General features: G+C 35.8%; 1 long non-coding RNA gene across 1 annotated transcript; it reads left to right on the top strand.

Annotated features, from left to right (window-relative positions):
- Window positions 1–2,956: 2,956 nt before the first annotated feature.
- On the top strand, window positions 2,957–5,724 carry LOC119411383. The gene is made up of 3 exons (XR_005186884.1): window positions 2,957–3,063; window positions 3,238–3,302; window positions 5,651–5,724. It is a non-coding gene; the product is annotated as an uncharacterized LOC119411383 (long non-coding RNA).
- Window positions 5,725–6,530: the final 806 nt, after the last annotated feature.

Below are 6,530 nucleotides of genomic sequence, written 5' to 3' on the forward strand. Positions count from 1 at the left end.
GATTTGAAGAGCAAGTCCAAACCTGTTCATTTCATAACATTTTGAGCCTATGAAATTGCCATAGGCTAATACATTCATACATGAATTCAACATCCATTAGTGATTTTTATATTTTTCGCTTATATAAAATCAAATAAAAAACGGATCAAATTGCTTTTAGCTTGTAATAAAACGGAAAATCATTTCAGAAACAAATGTGGAGGGAATTTGACAGACTGAGAAAATTTCCAAATTGACATATTTGCTGTTTTAACTCGAGCGCTAAGCTGACATGACTGGACAACCGTGATGACACGCAATCTCAGCAAGTCATTAGAGAAACCCCCTTTTGCAACATTTGAATATCAAAAGGTTATTCTAAATTAAAGTTGGTCTGTGTGTGTGGGTGTGTGTGTGTGTGTGTGACTCACTGAAATTGCCACATTCACTGTTAGAAATAAAAGGAACTGTGCCTGCCTAAACTTGTAATATCTGTCTGAAAAACACTCAGTTCTGAAAAAAATCTGGACCAAAATCTCATTATGTGAAATAGAAAACTGTAAATTTTATTGTGTCTGTATTTTATTATTATTATTGCTGTCGTTGAGTGGTTTGCTTTCTTTCCCCCTCACTTTTTAATGATATGATAATATGTATTTGTGTGAGGTGCCACTAACTCTTGAAATTAAAGCATCCTCAAGCTCCAGTGTGAGAAGGCTGTAATATTTTCTATTTAATTTTCCACTTAAACTGCTACCTGTTTGGGGACATTGCAACATTTTATGGGACAAATTCTTGGCAGCCTATGTAGTTTATCAAATGTTTATGAAAACAATTAAAAGAAACATTTAGCATTTTAATGTGATGTTTTATCCCTTAATACAAACTATAAATCAGCTGCAGACTTTTGAAATCCACCACTTTCTCGTTGATCCATGAAACTAAGGTCCAAAGAACGGGGTATCCTGACATCTAGTGGCCAATATTTGATATTACAGTTGGACACGGTCCGGAGACAAATTTCCAGGTCCATCACAGGGATGGAGACAAACAAGAAAATAAATACATAAATAAACAAAACATTCACTCTTGCACTCACACCTAGGGACAATTTAGAGTTACCAATGAGCCTAACATTTCAAATATACATAACAAAAAACAAAACAAAACATTTTGGGCCAACGAACAAAACAGGAAGTTTGGAGAAAGACTTATGTTTCCTCCGTACCCCTGGCTCACTTATATTTGTGGTCAATATAATTCTAATTCTGCGTGCCACCTCTTACATTATAATTAATTATATTTTAACCTTTGAAGCAGAATTCACCACAAATAGCTTAACTCTGCTTAATTTAACCAGTGTTCTAAATGACGTCTGCACTCCTCCTCCACCAAAATTACATTTTTGTGTGTCTTTTTAAACGGATTTTTTTCAGTGCATTGTTTCAACTCAACATTTAGCCCGTTCCACAAATCCCCACACAAAGAAACACTTGTTGTATGAAAACAGTCACAAAACTATGAATACCTGGACATACCTTGTCTCTTGATTTGAACCTAAATTATGCACATTTAAATTCAACCAAATCCCAGGATTGCAATGTTTATGACTTAAAGACAATTTGCTTCTGTGCCCACAAAACTCAACCTTACAAACAATCCTGGTTGCTCTCTTCTGTAGTTTGTAATTTGTTGTGTCCCGCAGTGGGGACTGAACTAGGCAAAAGGGCCTTCTCCTGTTTCCTGGAATATCTTGCAAAAAGATCTGAAGCTCTCGACCTTGACCTTAAGTGACTTTAAAACCCTGTTAAGTACCTGGCAAAAGCCATTGCAGACAAGTTCCTATAGTTTTCTAAATCGCCTTATAATCTAGCTGTTTTTTGGCTATTATTCCTCTTGATTGTCCTTTTGGTTGCTATTTTATTTCAATTTGTAAAAAAAAAAGAGAGAAACTTGAATTTATGCCTATTTTATGACTGTCTATTGTTGTTGTTGTTGTCCATTGTTGTCATCACTCTTTGTTAAAATCAGGTCTCTCTTGTAAATGAGTCCCCGAGTCTCAATGGGATTAACCTGTCTAAATAAAGGTTGAATGGAAAAAAAAAAAAAAGGATGTTGCTTTTGTTTGTGTTACTCCAAACTTTCCACATAGTAAAACAGATTTGACAGTATGAGTGATAAATACAGAATCAACAATGATTTATGATCCACTATGTTGTGCTATCCCCTTTTATTATTATTTGTTTTTCAACTTTTTACAAATGTTCTCATTTTTTTATGAAGTTGAAGTTTTCGTCATATTTGATGGTCCATGTTCTTTCTATCTCAGTTTTATTAATCACTGATTTTATTGAATCCTCTATATGTCTTTTTTATTTCTAGAAAAACAACAACAACAACAACATAGATTTAAAACTCAGTTTGCTTAAATCTCACTGTTTTTCTGTGGTGACTCTCTGGAAAAGATGCTGGAAATTTCCCCCCAGGCAAACCAAAACGTATCATCGGCAAACAAAATATATTATTCATAATAAGATCAAATTTCAACCTGTTTTTATTAAACATAACACAAGCAACAAAAAGGTAGAATGAAAATGTTACTCAAGTCGTTGAGAATCAGTTTGATTGATCCGCAGAGTTAGATACAAAACACAACACTTATTAAACCTATAGCTGATAATCTAAAAGAAAAAAACATATAATAACAATAATAACAATAAAACTCTTGAGTTTTCAGGTTTCTTTCCACTGTTGTTTGGAATGACATCATGCTGTGCGTCTCCTTCTTCTTCTATGATTTATTTAATGTTTACGTGCTGACGTAAGGTGTGCGTAAGGTGATCTGGAGAAAGGCGGAAGTGAAGGAAGGAGCTTGTACGTGTGTGAATGATTTCTTCGTCACCTTGGATGTGGGCGCTGACTGTCATTTTTTTCCTGTTAACTTGAAGCTCCCTCCCTTCACCCAGATGTCAGTGAGGACTTGTAGTCATTTAGAGGCCGGTTCTGTTTCCATATGAAGTGAAGTTCGGCTGGACAGGAAGCCGAACAGAACCCGATAAATTCTCTTAATTAAGTGGGCAACAGGTAAGCGCAAATATCAACTGGTTTATTCTGCTAATGCTTTGTTTTCTGTTGTATTCTGTTCTGATATTAAGACGTGTTTTTTTTTTTTAAAACACAATTTAAAATTGTACACGTCCTTGTGTTAAATAAGGTTAAATAAAGCTTCAAGCATGTTTTTTGTTTGCATGTAAACAGCTGCTCCATCATGGCTCCACATCCTGTAGTCCAGGCAGTGATCGATTTCTCAGCTGGAGCAATAGGTGAGTTAAAGTTATTTGTTCATTTACTGTTTTGCATCTTTGTTACCAAAAATATCAGCTTTTGTTGAAATTTACAGAAAGTACTTCTTGGATGTACAACTGAATAACATTTGGAGTCAACTCGATTAAAGATGGCCGCCACAGCCAACTCCTCTTCAAAACCACATAATTCAATTCAGTTTATTCATATAAATGGTTATAGCTTTAATGTTTAAAGATAGTGAGATAAAGCGTGGTGTGGTAGTAGCTGAGACTGATCCCCAACACGTTCTGAGTGCTAACGGATTACGTAAGAGCTTTGTTAAAATTATTGCCATTGACTGTCAGCAAAATATCTCATGAAGCACTGGACAGGCTTTACTTTAACGTTCAGGATTTAAAAAAAGTGGATGTAAATTTACAAATAAATAACTGTTTAAGACAACCCAATTCAAGATGTCTGCCACAGGCAGCTGACCTTAGAAAACTTAATTCAGTTAACTTTACAGCCCATTAAATGGCCGTTATTAGTTGTTATCATCCATATGTAGCAGGCAGACTGTCCCGCCTACCCCCTAGTAGGTTTAAAGGTACGTTATTATTGCTATTATCACTGATAATAGGCAGCATCGCACACGGGTAAACCAGGAAGTGTTTTTTTCAGCTTATGTAACCCTTTTTCTAAACCCTGACCCAGAGGTCCAACCCTAAATTTAATACCCTTTACCCTTGTGCCTAAACCTAACCAAGACCCTAAACCTAACCTCCAGACCCTTTACTCTGAACCTAACCAAGACCCTAAACCTAACCTCCAGACCCTTTACTCTAAATCTAACCAAGACCCTAAACCTAACCTCCAGACCCTTTACTCTGAACCTAACCATGGAAGCCTTTTATGAGCGCCAACAATGCTAACAACGTAGCCTATTATCATCGCTAACAACATACCTTTAAACCCACTAGAAGGTACAAGAGGAGCAGTCTGACCGCTACATATGGGGATGATAACAACTAATAACGACCGTTTAACGGCTGATAACATTAGAAGTGGGTGGATACTGAGGTAAAATGTGGTGTGGTAGTAGCTGAAAGTCATTTATAACACTGAGCATGCCACCTAGCAATAACCCATTGAATCACACATAAACATTGTTTTCAAAGGTCTGCTCATAACAGCTACAATGACTTGAACAGCAATATTTATTTTATTTCTGTCGCATTATTCCAGGTAAACTTTGCCCTAGAAGATATTTTTAATGTTGCGTTGGCTACTTTCTAAAAAAGATTGCAAGGCTGTCCAAACCATGCGGAACTAGATTAATCCAAATAATTTCTCTCAAGCTGTCAGTTAAGTCATTTGCGTAATTACCAAGTAAATCTAATAGGCCTGTCATGATAACAAATTTTTGCTGGACGATTAATTGTCTCAGAAATTATTGCGATAAACAATATCGTTTGAAATTTGACAATAATTAGTAATTGTCAAATTTACGAAGAAATGTTGGTTAATTTGTTTTGAGTGTAGTACCTTTTTTCAACCACCGGATGGCAGTATAAGACTGTTTGAACCGAAGGATGGATGGTGAGGGAACGAGCAGCGTGTCTCTTAAGAAAATGGGAGGGAGGCCCTTTGACGTGACATGGGCTGTCTCTCTTTGGTTCTCAAAATGGCGAACGCTCAGTGTGGTTTGAGCTCTTTAGCAAAGCTTTTTTCACATAAAAGCTTTTAATGAAAAATCAGTAAACAAGTTCTCAGCCTTTTTTTGCAGAGAAAACACATTTTTACACGAAAGCACGAGTTTCAACCATGAATTTTGGAGCTTCGACAAGACAGAGGTTTTTTCTTGAGGTCGGCCTGTTAGCTTAGCTCGTAGCTTAGTGTCTTAGCTTAGCTGCTTTTAATGATTTTGGACAGTTAAAATAGATTTTTAAGATAAAAGAGAAAGGGAGGGGACAGTGAAGAGCACCGGATTTGAGTCTTTTGTCATCCAGTGTCTTCAGTAGAAAGAGAGAGACGAAAAAACGATAAATGAAAATGAGGTTGATAATTTTCAATTATCATGCCACTGCCAATTATCATTGATTCATTGTTTATCGCGACAGGCCTAAAATAAAAAAATAAAAAATTGTCTGTGTCAAATCTGTAAAACACAAATAAGATTTTCATGTCTAAAATACTCTTAAGTATGATTCCAAATGTCATAATGTGGTGTAGCATCAGTCAAGTTATTCAATGTCATAATTTTTGGCAAGTCTATTACATTTTTATGTGCGTATACTAAACAAAATGTGGACGTTAAAACTTTGTTTAAATAGTTGCTTTGTAAAATGACAAAACATTTACTGAATGTCTTGCTGTCCTATTTTAGGGGGTACGGCGTGCGTGCTGAGCGGTCAGCCGTTTGACACAGCCAAAGTGAAGATGCAGACGTTTCCCACCATGTACCGAGGCTTTATCCACTGCTTTATATCGACTTTCAGACAGGTGGGACTCCACGGTCTGTACAAAGGCACCACGCCAGCCCTCATCGCCAACATCACTGAGAATGCTGTGCTCTTCTTGAGTTACGGCATGTGCCAGGATGTGGTCCGCTTTTTGTCTGGGATGAATAAAGGGGCCAATCTCAGGTTTGATGTGGAAATGTCTCTATTGTTTTTATTTCTATCTTTGCAGTGAGCTCTAACATTGCAAATGGCAAAACAAGTATACTTGGTTTTTGAGCCATTATTGCACCGCTAATCCAGATTCTGTGTTAATGTTTAATTTTTATTAACATTTTGAACAATCATTATTCTGGGCAAGCTAATTATTGTTTGGTTAATGTCATGTTAGTGTTCAAAAATAATAAAATGGCATTTTTTGAACTGATAAAGCCTCTCCGATGGGAAGTAAAATGTCTTCAGCTGCAGAATAAAATTCCAGCTGTTGTGTTTTTTATATATATATATATATATATATATATATATATATATATATATAATTTTTTTTTTTAGAACGCCTAACTGCATTATGATCAAATAAAAAATTGTACAAATCAAGTACAATGGACTAATATAACTTAAAATCTTAAAACTAAATGCTTTGTTAGAATCTTAAAACATTTAGGGCTCAGTCTAGTTTACACTTTGGATTTTCATAAAACATTTGCATCAGTTAGAAGTTATTTCAAAGTAACATAAACGTTCTGTCTTTTATCAGCTTTGTGCTGCAACTTACAACGTGGAAATGGTAAAGTCTGAGTTAATCCG

The sequence above is a fragment of the Nematolebias whitei genome, chromosome 6 (genome assembly GCF_014905685.2).
Source record: "Nematolebias whitei isolate Nwh7 chromosome 6, NemWhi1, whole genome shotgun sequence".
Classification (NCBI taxonomy): Eukaryota; Metazoa; Chordata; class Actinopteri; order Cyprinodontiformes; family Rivulidae; genus Nematolebias; species Nematolebias whitei.